The sequence below is a fragment of the Coregonus lavaretus genome (genome assembly GCF_964263955.1).
Source record: "Coregonus lavaretus genome assembly, contig: HAP1_SCAFFOLD_3343, whole genome shotgun sequence".
Classification (NCBI taxonomy): Eukaryota; Metazoa; Chordata; class Actinopteri; order Salmoniformes; family Salmonidae; genus Coregonus; species Coregonus lavaretus.
In genome coordinates, this window is record NW_028161812.1 from 25,163 (window position 1) to 39,732 (window position 14,570).

Genomic DNA, 14,570 nt, shown 5'->3' on the forward strand with positions numbered 1-14,570 from the left:
GTAAGTCGCTCTGGATAAGAGCGTCTGCTAAATGACTTAAATGTTAAATGTTAAAGGTCATTTTTTGGGGGTGGAGGAGGGAGGAGAGACTGAGGAAATATGAAAATATTCTGATGCTCTATGAATGCAACAACATCATAACGAAAACCCATATCCTGCCGCAACAGCCATCACAACAGCCATCACAACAGCCATCACAACAGCCATCACAACGGCCATCACAACAGCCATCACAACAGCCATCACAACAGCCATCACAACAGCCATCACAACAGCCATCACAACAGCCATCACAACAGCCATCACAACTGTCACCAGTCACCACACCCCAAAAGGTGTGATGAAAATGTGTATTTTGAATTAAATAAAAAACACATTTATAATAGTATTTTATAGTTGATATAATTAATTATTTTATTTAAGGAAGACACCCGATGGATTGTTTTTTACGGTTGGCTCTACAGTCCTAATGGGATGTTGGGGTGACTACTATAGACTCAGGCTTAGTAATTCAGCATACGAATAGAAGTATTGATCTGATTCCAAATCCAACTGGATATTTCCTTTAGACTGAGACAGATGACAATAAATGTGTTTTTTTTGCAGAAGGAAATGGAGACAAAAAGAGCAGGAAGACAGTGCAGATGTTTAGCTGTGCGATATGGCCATACAGTGGGGAGAACAAGTATTTGATACACTGCCGATTTTGCAGATTTTCCTACTTACAAAGCATGTAGAGGTCTGTAATGGTTATCATAGGTACACTTCAACTGTGAGAGACGGAATCTAAAACAAAAATCCAGAAAATCACATTGTTTGATTTTTAAGTAATTAATTTGCATTTTATTGCATGACATAAGTATTTGATACATCAGAAAAGCAGAATGTAATATTTGGTACAGAAACCTTTGTTTGCAATTACAGATCATACGTTTCCTGTAGGTCTTGACCAGGTTTGCACACACTGCAGCAGGGATTTTGGCCCACTCCTCCATACAGACCTTCTCCAGATCCTTCAGGTTTCGGGGCGGTCGCTGGGCAATACGGACTTTCAGCTCCCTCCAAAGATTTTCTATTGGGTTCAGGTCTGGAGACTGGCTAGGCCACTCCAGGATCTTGAGATGCTTCTTACGGAGCCACTCCTTAGTTGCCCTGGCTGTGTGTTTCGGGTCGTTGTCATGCTGGAAGACCCAGCCACGACCCATCTTCAATGCTCTTACTGAGGGAAGGAGGTTGTTGGCCAATATCTCGCGATACATGGCCCCATCCATCCTCCCCTCAATACGGTGCAGTGGTCCTGTCCCCTTTGCAGAAAAGCATCCCCAAAGAATGATGTTTCCACCTCCATGCTTCACGGTTGGGATGGTGTTCTTGGGGTTGTACTCATCCTTCTTCTTCCTCCAAACATGGCGAGTGGAGTTTAGACCAAAAAGCTCTATTTTTGTCTCATCAGACTACATGACCTTCTCCCATTCCTCCTCTGGATCATCCAGATGGTCATTGGCAAACTTCAGACGGGCCTGGACATGCGCTGGCTTGAGCAGGGGGACCTTGCGTGTGCTGCAGGATTTTAATCCATGACGGCGTAGTGTTTTACTAATGGTTTTCTTTGAGACTGTGGTCCCAGCTCTCTTCAGGTCATTGACCAGGTCCTGCCGTGTAGTTCAGGGCTGATCCCTCACCTTCCTCATGATCATTGATGCCCCATGAGGTGAGATCTTGCATGGAGCCCCAGAACGAGGGTGATTGACCGTCATCTTGAACTTCTTCCATTTTCTAATAATTGCGCCAACAGTTGTTGCCTTCTCACCAAGCTGCTTTCCTATTGTCCTGTAGCCCATCCCAGCCTTGTGCAGGTCTACAATTTTATCCCTGATGTCCTTACACAGCTCTCTGGTCTTGGCCATTGTGGAGAGGTTGGAGTCTGTTTGATTGAGTGTGTGGACAGGTGTCTTTTATACAGGTAACGAGTTCAAACAGGTGCAGTTAATACAGGTAATGAGTGGAGAACAGGAGGGCTTCTTAAAGAAAAACTAACAGGTCTGTGAGAGCCGGAATTCTTACTGGTTGGTAGGTGATCAAATACTTATGTCATGCAATAAAATGCAAATTAATTACTTAAAAATCATACAATGCGATTTTCTGGATTTTTGTTTTTAGATTCCGTCTCTCACAGTTGAAGTGTACATATGAAAAAAATTACAGACCTCTACATGCTTTGTAAGTAGGAAAACCTGCAAAATGGGCAGTGTATCAAATACTTGTTCTCCCCACTGTACGTGTGAAATACAGAGGTCCAATGCAAGTTACTATCTCGTTGGGCCTCAACAGTTTGATAATTAGCCTAGTAGCATAGCCTAGCCTAGTAGCATAGCCTAGTAGCATAGCCTAGTAGCATAGCCTAGCCTAGTAGCATAGCCTAGTAGCATAGCCTAGCCTAGTAGCATAGCCTAGCCTAGTAGCATAGCCTAGCCTAGTAGCATAGCCTAGCCTAGTAGCATAGCCTAGCCTAGTAGCATAGCCTAGCCTAGTAGCATAGCCTAGCCTAGTAGCATAGCCTAGTAGCATAGCCTAGCCTAGTAGCATAGCCTAGCCTAGTAGCATAGCCTAGCCTAGTAGCATAGCCTAGTAGCATAGCCTAGCCTAGTAGCATAGCCTAGTAGCATAGCCTAGCCTAGTAGCATAGCCTAGTAGCATAGCCTAGCCTAGTAGCATAGCCTAGCCTAGTAGCATAGCCTAGTAGCATAGCCTAGTAGCATAGCCTAGCCTAGTAGCATAGCCTAGTAGCATAGCCTAGTAGCATAGCCTAGCCTAGTAGCATAGCCTAGCCTAGTAGCATAGCCTAGTAGCATAGCCTAGCCTAGTAGCATAGCCTAGCCTGGGAAATAGACCTAGCTGTTGCGGTAGCACTATTTTGAAAACAATTAATGCTTAACAGAAATAAAATCATTACTTTTAAATCAATCCAAACCTCATCTGGGCTAGAATCAGTCTACAGGCAGTGTAACGCATCACAGACATCCTGATGCTCTCACTACAGAACAGATACTACAGCCCATATGAACTATACAGCGATAACTGGCCGCATGCCACTATGGCTGCCCAGAGTGGCAGCATAATGCAGCACGTTCAGTTGGGCCTCAATAATTGAGCATAGCAGGTTTGTATGAAGGTCTGCTGTAGCTCAGTTGGTAGAGCATGGCGCTTGCAACGCCAGGGTTGTGGATTCGTTTCCCACGGGGGGGCCAGTATGAAAAATGTATGCACTCACTAACTGTAAGTCGCTCTGGATAAGAGCGTCTGCTAAAATGACTAAAATGTCCAAAAAAAATGTCTGGTTATTAAATGGGGTAAATAGTTTAATCCATTTTCTGTTTCATTAATTTATTCACAGGCAAAACATCATACGTCATCAAGTTTAAAATCAATACAATCGGCTATGCTAGTTGAGATTCATAGGTTAATTTAAATATAACGATGTTAGCTAGTCAGCTAGCTTGATAAATAGAGATGTTCGTTTGTCGGTATACATAATCTTTTGTCTCTACATTAACTAACATATTCCTCTTAACTGTAAATGTTTTGCATGATTCTTTTTGAAGTTATAATTACCTACATTTGCTTCCATCCTAGCATTTTTGTAAGCCATCTTTGCTGAAGCAACTCTCCGGCCTTTGGTTGCAGAGCTTCATGGGAGTTTTGGGAACCACTCAATTGGATTGGTCATCGCCCCACATTCGCCGCTGGTGATTTGCATAATCCTGAACTTTTTCTCCGCTTCCCAAGCCACATTCGCATTGCCCAACGGTCCCCGCCCACTCCGCTTTTCATCACTTTCCTCTGTGACAGGAGAGGCTATACGGACAAAATTGATGACGTATATTGCGCAGCTAAGAGTTGAGTGTGGCGACGAATGGATTCGGTTCTGTCAGTCAAGGTGATGATGAGCCCTTCCCAGCTAGCTAGTTTATGCTAGTCAGCAACAACAGCAGCATGGCGCTAGTTAAAACTTGTAAAAGAAAGTGATGTTTATTTCAATGGGCGAGGGAGAATTAACTTGTAGTATTGGTCACCATCTGGATGTCACCGTGACATGCCAATTAGCTAACTAAGGACAAGCCGGTTGGAATGACCAGTGCAACGGTGTTGTCACTGCACCAGCCAATTTGTTCCAGCCCAACTTGATTTTTATTTTGAGTAAGATAGCAGCCTACATGAGAAATAACAACGTAATATTGGTAGTAACCATCTGGATGTCATGTGATACAGTCTACTGCTCAATGGGGAGAGTTTGCGCTACAAAGCCGGCTACACAATAACACCGAGACACGGTGTCCTTCGCTCCTGCTTGCCGACTGCTGTCCTTCAATAAGGAGAAGGAAGTAGCTAGATGGTGTAGCCAACATCAGGCCAAGAAGACGGCTAACGCACATTTATTGTAGTGATTTACACCGAAAATGTACAACTATGGTATTAACGTTTACAATTTATTTTTAAAAAAAAGAACATTTACTCCGATAAAAACGGAATGATTCTAAACGCTCTCTCAACTTTTCGAATTCTCGCTGAGGTTTCTAGCCACAGAGTATAAACTAGCTAGCTGGGAAGGGCTCATCAGGACGACTGACTGAACTGACTGAACCCAATCCGTTCCTCTTCAATCGACTCTCGCTGCACATCACACGTCATCAATTTGGGCACCAGGCGTGTCCGTGTGGCCTCTCCCCTCTGTGACCCAAAGCTGGAGAGTTGCTTAAGCAAAGATGGCTGAGAAAAATACTAGGATGAAGCAAATGTAAGTAATCATAACTTAGTAATGGTTACTGTAGTTGTAAGTGCTCTTTGAAACCAGGAAATGACAGTAAAAACACGACTTGTTAAACATTCAACCGTGCCAGCCCACTCTTAATGTCCATTCAGTTCGACTTGCCGTTCGTTCGGCCAATAACTGTGCATAAAGATAACATATGGTTCCCAGTAGTCAAAACAGTTTGCGCATACATTCTGACAAAACATTTTGAAGTTGTTGTTGGTTTTCGTGTTTGACGTTCAGCAGGGGGTTTTCCTGCCAAAGTTCGGTAGCCAAAGTCTACGCCCCTTCATCGGTGATTGGTCAAGAATAGATATTCTTCAATGAAGTGTTTGTTGTCATTCAACGACAGACGGCTAGTTTCCATGCAAATTTTTTCACTTGAGAAATACTGTACCAAACATCTTATTTCGATGTAAAATTGCGCAACTAAGACCTCCTATGCAAAAACGTTGTCACGCTCCTGCTCCCTCCCTCCGGCACTCGACGACGCCGGTCTACAAACCACTGATCCTGGAAACCCACCTTACGCACACCTGGCAACCAACATTGCGCACACCTGGCAACCATCATTGTGCACACCTGCTCCCCATCGTTAAGCACATCTGGACATTATCACCACCCTGATTACTCTCCCTTCATATAGCCCTCAGTAGCCTCAGTCATCAGTCAGTATTGGTTTTGGTTACGTTCAGTACACTTCTCCTGTTTTGTATTTTGTTCATGTTTATTATTATTAAACTCACCTTCTGCACCTGCTTCCTGACTCCCTGCGTATACGTTACGAATGTCAAAAAATGTCTTGACTTACCTTAGATTGATTCTGACTATTTTGAGGAAGTGTTACTGTATGCTGTTACATCATCTCAAGAGGGACAAACAGTAATATTGCTGCTTTTTTTCTAGTTTTTCAAGCGAATGTCTTTTTAAGGGAGTATGCGAGGCACAAAGGTTCGCTTCGCCATTCCCAAGTTCTGCTAGGAGCAAACCAAAAATAGTATGCGGACACCTTTACAGAACTCATACTTACAGAACTCAAACTGCCGCCACTCCCTCGGCAAAACCATTGCCTCATCAAGCAGGGGTGCACCTAACAAACAAACTGGTTGTAATCTCCATTTCCAGCTAAGGCTATACAAACATCTAGAAGCAGACTAATAATCATCATACAATATTCACAGGCCTATCCTAAAACAAACCAGCACATTCTCAATAGCAGACATGTCAACAAACAACATAATAAATCGACAAAATGACAGAACCCGCGTGGTTCTAGAATCTTCAGCCTAGATACATGCACACATCCGCTGCCGGCCTCGTAATGGAGCGGAAAAGCGCCAACGAACCCCGCAAACAAAGTAAGAACTCGAAATGAACAGAAAATAACTTCACTAGAATTACACAGATACATTGAGGGAAAACATTTATTTGATCCCCTGCTGATTTTATGTTAGCCCACTGACAAAGACATGATCAGTCTATAATTTTAATGTTAGGTTTATTTGAACAGTGAGAGACAGAATAACAACAAAAATATCCAGAAAAACGCATGAAAAAAATGTTATAAATTGATTTGCATTTTAATGAGGGAAATAAGTATTTGACCCCTCTGCAAAACATGACTTAGTACTTGGTGGCAAAACCCTTGTTGGCAATCACAGAGGTCAGATGTTTCTTGTAGTTGGCCACCAGGTTTGCACACATCTCAGGAGGGATATTGTTCCACTCCTCTTTGCAGATCTTCTCCAAGTCATTAAGGTTTCGAGGCTGACGTTGGGCAATTCGAACCTTCAGCTCCCTCCACAGATTTTCTATGGGATTAAGGTCTGGAGACTGGCTAGGCCACTCCAGGACCTTAATGTGCTTCTTCTTGAGCCACTCCTTTGTTGCCTTGGCCGTGTGTTTTGGGTCATTGTCGTGCTGGAATACCCATCCACGACCCATTTTCAATGTTCTGGCTGAGGGAAGGAGGTTCTCACCCAAGATTTGATGGTACATGGCCCCATCCATCGTCCCTTTGATGCGGTGAAGTTGTCCTGTCCCCTTAGCAGAAAAACACCCCCAAAGCATAATGTTTCCACCTCCATGTTTGACGGTGGGGATGGTGTTCTTGGGGTCATAGGCAGCATTCCTCCTCCTCCAAACACGGCGAGTTGAGTTGCTGCCAAAGAGCTCGATTTTGGTCTCATCTGACCACAACAATTCCACCCAGTTCTCCTCTGAATCATTCAGATGTTCATTGGCAAACTTCAGACGGCCCTGTATATGTGCTTTCTTGAGCAGGGGGACCTTGCGGGCGCTGCAGGATTTCAGTCCTTCACGGCGTAGTGTGTTACCAATTGTTTTCTTGGTGACTATGGTCCCAGCTGCCTTGAGATCATTGACAAGATCCTCCTGTGTAGTTCTGGGCTGATTCCTCACCGTTCTCATGATCATTGCAACTCCATGAGGTGAGATCTTGTATGATCCAGGCTGAGGGAGATTGACAGTTCTTTTGTGTTTTGTCCATTTGCGAATAATCACACCAACTGTTGTCACCTTCTCACCAAGCTGCTTGGCGATGGTCTTGTAGCCCATTCCAGCCTTGTGTAGGTCTACAATATTGTCCATGACATCCTTGGAGAGCTCTTTGGTCTTGGCCATAGTGGAGAGTTTGGAATCTGATTGATTGATTGCTTCTGTGGACAGGTGTCTTTTATAAAGGTAACAAGCTGAGATTAGGAGCACTCCCTTTAAGAGTGTGCTCCTAATCTCAGCTTGTTACCTGTATAAAAGACACCTGGGAGCCAGAAATCTTTCTGATTGAGAGGGGGTCAAATATTTATTTCCCTCATTAAAATGCAAATCAATTTATAACATTTTTGACATGCGTTTTTCTGGATTTTTGTTGTTGTTATTCTGTCTCTCACTGTTCAAATAAACCTACCATTAAAATTATAGACTGATCATTTATTTGTCAGTGGGCAAACGTACAAAATCAGCAGGGGATCAAATATTTTTTTTCCCTCACTGTAACTGGGCATTTGCTAACAAGTACTTCAGTCATACACCTGTTTAAAACCAGTAACAAGTTTTGCTTGCAATTACTGTGACACGTTCTACCTAGTGCAGCCGAACACACATACTGGATAAGAGTGTCAGCTACATATCAAATGTACATAAAGACACAAGGTAGAGTGATACTCGTAGGCTCCTCAATATTGCAGGGCCGTGCACAGACCTTTGGAATGGGGCAGGTGCTCAAAGAGGGAAAAAACGCAACATTTTATTTTAGCATTTTTGTTTCTGCAAAAACACTCATCCAACTGTAAGCAAGCTACCTAGACTATTGCTCACAGAGAGGGCAAATAGGGGAGGGCTTTCAGACGATCATAGCAGATATAGATGACGTAAACCAGCTAAGTAGTTAGCTACTAAGGTCTATTGATTTTGCTGATGTTTGCAAATGGTGTAATAGATGAACTTTACTCTGCTTTGCTGAAGCATTTGGAAAAGCATTGCTACATAGGTTTCTTGGAATAGAGGACATTTGGAGGTATGTGAAAGCCGGGGATTGGTTTATTAAAATCACGCCATATTATGTTACATAGGATATAAATACCAGGTTCTGAACAAAGGGAGGGGGAGAGACAACATATTGGATCAACAGATTGGCTGTTTCTCTCCAGATATAACTGCAGATATCTGTAAATTAATACTGTGAACTTTGATACAATACATCTTTATAATCAAAGAACAGTGTAAGCGGACTTCTTATCATCACAGCATAATTAGCAACGTTGACTTGGACACCACATTACTGTAGCTAGCTAGCTGTTAGCTAGCTGTTAGCTATGCGGTTGTAACAATGTTACTACTGTTTACATGTGATTGGAGATTGTTCTGTTAGCTATGCGGTTGTAACAATGTTACTACTGTTTACCTGTGATTGGAGATTGGTCTGCTGCTAACATCAGCGTTGTAGACCTACTGAAAACAGTCTAATGAACCCGTCCCTGTCCCTGACATGTCCCTGACCTGTCCCTGACCTGTCCCTGACCGAGAGACAACATACAACTGAAAAAGTAGCCAGTGTTTCACTACAAATACTACTGCTAGGCGCCGGTAGCTTCTGCTGGTCCAGCAGCAGGACGAGTGCAGTGCATGAGGAGCGGGAGAGGGGGAATTTAACAAGATTCAAAAATGAGAAATGATCTAGTTTGATGGGACATTCTTAACAGAACAGGAGAGAAAAGAGACTAAAAGTTAAATAAAAATGTATTAATAAAAAAAATGCTACCAATCTGAAAGGGCACTTTCCTCATAGGAGGGCAAAAGGAAAATGTGCTCAGGAATCCCTGGAGTCCTATCTATACATAAATAAGATATGATGTCATTACTTGGCATTTCCATGACAACGAGGTGAATTCCATGCCTTCAGGTGTGTCTTCCATCCACTCACCTAGCCTGATCCCAGATGTGATTGTGCTGTCTTATGACAATGACCATCAATTGGCAAGGAAGCAGAAACAGCTCTGGGACCAGGCTACTGCTCATCTACTGCTCCTATTTGAATAAAGGCCAATCCCACATACTGTAGTTTTGGATGAGACACCAATTAATGTAAGCAGATTAAGAACCACAAACATTTGTGATTTTCCCATGTTTCCCATTGTTGGGAAGGGCTCGTAAGTAAGCATTTCACTCTTAGTCTACGCCTGTTGTTTACGAATAAACATTTGATTCAATGATTTGATGTCAGTACTGGTAGTGGAGTGTCATGAGTCTGCCAATCAAGGCACTATGAGTCTGGCAATTGTGCGGAAAAGCACAAAGCTCCGTTACATTTCTGAGAATTAGACTGAAATGAAAGGAAAGAACAATCTAGTATTTACTAGAACAGCTCACCACAGACCACAACGGTTAAGTCCTCAACGGAGTATTATGTACATTTCCTTGTTTAATATTTTTTTATTCAACCTTTATTTAACTAGGCAAGTCAGTTAAGAACAAATTCTTTGTCACGACTTCCGCCGAGGCTGCCTCCCCTCCTTGTTCGGGCAGGTTTCGGCGTTCGTCGTCACCGGCTTATTAGCTACTGCCGATCCATTTATCATCACTCCACTTGTCTTGTCTAATTAATCACACACACCTGGTCCTTATCCCCAATTAGTCATTGTATAAGTGTTCCCTCTGCTTCCTTGTCTGTGTGGGTGATTGTTTGTAGTGAGCTGTGTGTAGCTCGGTTGAGCTACCCTTACCTTGTTGTTGCCAGGGTTGTATTTTTCCCCTGTGCCTGAGTGTTGTTGTCGCATGCTTGCGCAACTGTTTATCGACGGAATAAACTCTTTGGATGCATATTACGCTCCTGCGCCTGACTCCTCCTATCCGGCCAAACCCGGACGACGCTGGGCAAATTGTGCGCCGCCCTATGGGACTCCCAATCATGGCCGGATTGGGATACAGCCTGGAATCGAACCAGGGTCTGTAGTGACGCCTCTAGCACTGAGATGAAGTGCCTTAGACCGCTGCGCCACTCCGGAGCCTAAACGTAGTCCTACCCAATCAAATCGGAATATTTTGGATAACAGCAATGCAAAAGTATAATTATCTGGTGAATCAAAGTTGAATTACATTGTAATTAATGAGTGGGGAAGGTGTTAATTCTTCTACATGCTTCTTCGGTTCCATACATGATCTACATCATCCCACAATACATTCTCAACGGTGTGGCATCAAAAACAACAAGGATCCTATTCCTTAAATAGTGCACTACTTTTGACCATAGGGGAATACAGTGCCATTTGGGACTCTGGACAACGATGTATTGTTACATTTAAATGATATTTGATTACAGCGATGTATTAGAATGAAAACCCATTGGCTTGAGAAACAAGTTGTATTCCGACGATTTGGCAAGGACTTATAAGTTATATTCTTAATTGAAGGTGACGGTTAAAACAAAACAAAATAACTGTTTAAAACCACTGAGGTGTTGGAAGTGATCAGCGAAAGAGAGGCCGTGACGAACCGCCGAGGTATTATTGCAACAGAAGATACAAACAGTTAGACAGGAAACGTAAGAACTGTGCTATTGACTAAACAACAGATTATCAAAGGAAGTAGACCAAATAATAACAACAATGTATGTGTCTCACAGCGTTTGTTTAACGTAGCATAGCCTTATCAAACGACTCACATAGAGGATATGGGGGATTTCTTGATTAGTAATGATTAGGCTAAGCCATGACTGTGTCTGCTAGAGTGACTGAGACTGAAACTCAACAGTGACTCACAGGAGATGGTAAAGTGCAGTGATAAAAACAAATCCACTATTGGCCAACGTTTATTAACTATATGGGAATGTCCAAGGGGGATATATACCGACTCAAGTCAGAAATTGGATTTTGGACTATATTTAAACATTTCTTATAGGAATTTTTAAGGAATTTTAAAGCAGCGTAGATTGTGATTTCATTCTCAACATACTTCCTCTCAAGGACATTGAAGTTATTATGTTGTCATTACATTGTTTCATCGGATGAACAAAATACTCATTATCGATAATTGGAGAGGCGTCAAGAGAATCAAGCCGCCTCAAGAAAGAGAAACCTAAGGAAATATTAGTCACAATAACAGTGATTCATCGTCCACTAATTACGTCTATACTTCATCATTACCGTAATAACGGTTGTTTTAGCTTGTTTTGTTTGCTCTGAGAAAGCATTGTTTGTCATGAGCGACATCCCTATAGTTGAAATGGAGTGTGTTGTCCAGATATGAACAGTATCTATCAATCAGGTCTCGAGGCCATGTGTGTCAAGTCAAACGGCACGCGAGAAATGTGTGACTGTGTGTGTGCGTGTGTGTGTGGAGGGCGGGGGGGGGGGGGGGGGGGGGATGAATACGTCCAATGCCATTGGTTGTGTAGATACAAAACATTAAGGACACCTGCTCTTTTCATGACATAGACTGACCAGGTGAAGCCAGGTGAAAGCAATGATCCCTTATTGATGTCACTTGTTAAATCCACTTCAATCAGTGTAGATGAAGTTTGAGGATACAGGGTATGGATTTGTAAGCCTTGAGACAGTTGAGACATTGTATATCTGTGCCATTCAGAGGGTATATTGGCAAGACAAAATATTTAAGTGCCTTTGAACGGGGTATGGTAGTGGGTGCCAGGTGCACCGGTTTGTGTCAAGAACGGCAACGCTGCTGGGTTTTTCACGCTCAACAGTTTTCCCGTGTGTATCAAGAATGGTCCATCACCCAAACCATCACCCAAACGATATCCAGCCTACTTGACACGACTGTGGGAAGCGTTGGAGTCAACACAGACCAGCATCCCTGTGGAACGCTTTCGACACCTCGTAGAGTCCATGCCCTGACGAATTGAGGCTGTTCTGAGGACTAAAGGGGGGTGGGGGTACAACTCAATATTAGGAAGGTGTTCCTAATGTTTGGTGTACTCAGTTTAGAGCCATATAGAGATATATTATGGGTTTATGTCTCAACCTCAAATGAATGTAAAATATATAAGCACCACATAAAATCTGGAAATTATACGGCGCTTATCTTTTCCATTCTTTTTGGAATTAAGGTTATGCAGAGCTTTGTGGATGAGTGATTATTATGATACAACTACACTGCTCTCTGTGATGACCATGTCCTGATTTTCTCCTAGTGGGTTATGGTTGAGTCATTCCACAGATTAAGGCCTGTATGAAGAGTGTGCGTGTCTGCTTGTGTGCGTGTGCGTGCGTGCGTGCGTGCGTGAGCGTGCGTGAGTGTGCGTGTGTGTGTGTGTGTGTGTGTGTGCGTGCGTGAGTGTGTGTGTGTGTGCGTGCGTGCGTGCGTGCGTGCGTACGTGTGTGTGTGCGTGCGTGCGTGCGTGCGTGCATGTGTGTGTGTGTGCGTGCGTGCGTGTGTGTGTGCACGCTGCTTCCTCCTCCTCCCTATCAGTGACAGCTCACTTAAGCGATTAAGGAATTAAAGATCTGGGGTTTAATGGGTCCTGAGTCTTTTTTTCAGTTGGCCCTGTAGAAACATGTTCTGCATAGACAGGCCCTCCGCTCCACTGTTTCACTGGATTAGAGAAGAAGTCAGGATTAATCAACTTTAAAAAGCTGCAGGGCCCCAGCAGGTGATGAAGTCATCATGAAGAAGAAGTACCTTTTTAACTTCTCTCTGTTACAGAGAGATGTCAGAGAGGAGAGAGCGTGTGTATAGGGAATGGTTTAATATAGGGAAACATCGGCTTGGGAAAACGTCGGTTAGGCACAACGGATAGATGTCAACGAATATGGAACAGTCGTTTTACATTTCCACCGCTACTGTCGGTGCAGAAGTCAAAGAGACAGGCCAAAGTATGGCTTCAGAACGAAGCCTCTTAACTCTTTGTGAGTGTGGAAGTCTACTTATTTAAATTTCAGATTGATTTGAATGATTAGTAAAAGTTGGAAAGCCACTATTAATTAAACCCAATGTGTCCTACATCAGTGCTGTGGGATGACTGATTATATATGGTCCCATGAGCACCAACATGCGAAGTTCATAGGAGAATGTCAAATTGGGTATTTTAAAAAATAACTCTACAAATTAGGAATAAGTAGTGAAATGTAGGTTATTTTGTGGGTTTTAAACAACTAATTGACCAACCTCAGTTCAATTATTTGAATTCCATTTTATTCGGTTTTTTTTTGTGTGAGCTCGATGTGCAGTTTCTCTCGAGATAAATCAGATCAAGCACCGAACTGTGCGATGTTGTACGGAGATGTAGTTTCCAACAGACTAATATTCTACATAGTTTGGCATAGAAAACGTGGTAATTAACTACAATGACCATAATCCATTGCGCGCCTGCCTACTTGTCCGCTCTGTGTGGAGTGGACACAGGAGAGAAGAGAGAACGCCAGATCGCGAGGGATAGAGAGCAGTTGCTTCACGAGGAGATCTCTACCTGAAAATACATCATCTAAGTGATGGATAGTTGGGATTCAGCAGCTATAAATGTATGCCTTATTTACTTTGAAGAACTACTAAAATAGTGATTTAGTCAGACAGCATAGGCAGCAGATCTATAGAGATGAGATGATGACTTGGAATTAAATAATAGTAATCAAATAAAATAAATATATTATACACAACAACTAAAATATTATATTAAAGTAAAGTCATGTGAATAAATGATGGTTTAAAGTGATCAGCAGTAATGGGCAGTCACTACCATCATGGGACTTTTATTAATTGTTTTATTCTGTGTTGTTATGTTTAGGTTACATTTATTTGCACCAAATAAAATAAGTGATAAACAACAATACAGATTTAAAAAATAACAAATAAAATAAAAACGGTTGTGCTGATGTGGTTGGAAGCCCAAGGGCTTATATAAAAACCAAACCACTACCTTTACTTGTTACATCTGTGAACTTTCATTATCCTGCCTCCTCATGCATCAAAATAAATATTGAAACCGAAATCGAACTGACCTCAAAAACGACTAATCGTTTCAGCACTAGGAATAAGCAAAGGTTTTGATATCAGGTCAAACAGATGGAAAAAGGGGTCTTAGAAAACATCTACCAGAAAAAGTCTGAAAAGGTTTTAGAAATACATCAAAACCCAGTAGTGTTGAAGTGAAGACCCCATCCAACTAATATCAACACTTAGATTTATTTTTGGAGAAATGTGCCTTGTGCCTTGAAATTCCATTACCAAAAACCTATTATCTTCAACAAATTTTATAATGTATCTTCCTCATGAGGAGGGAGGATAATGA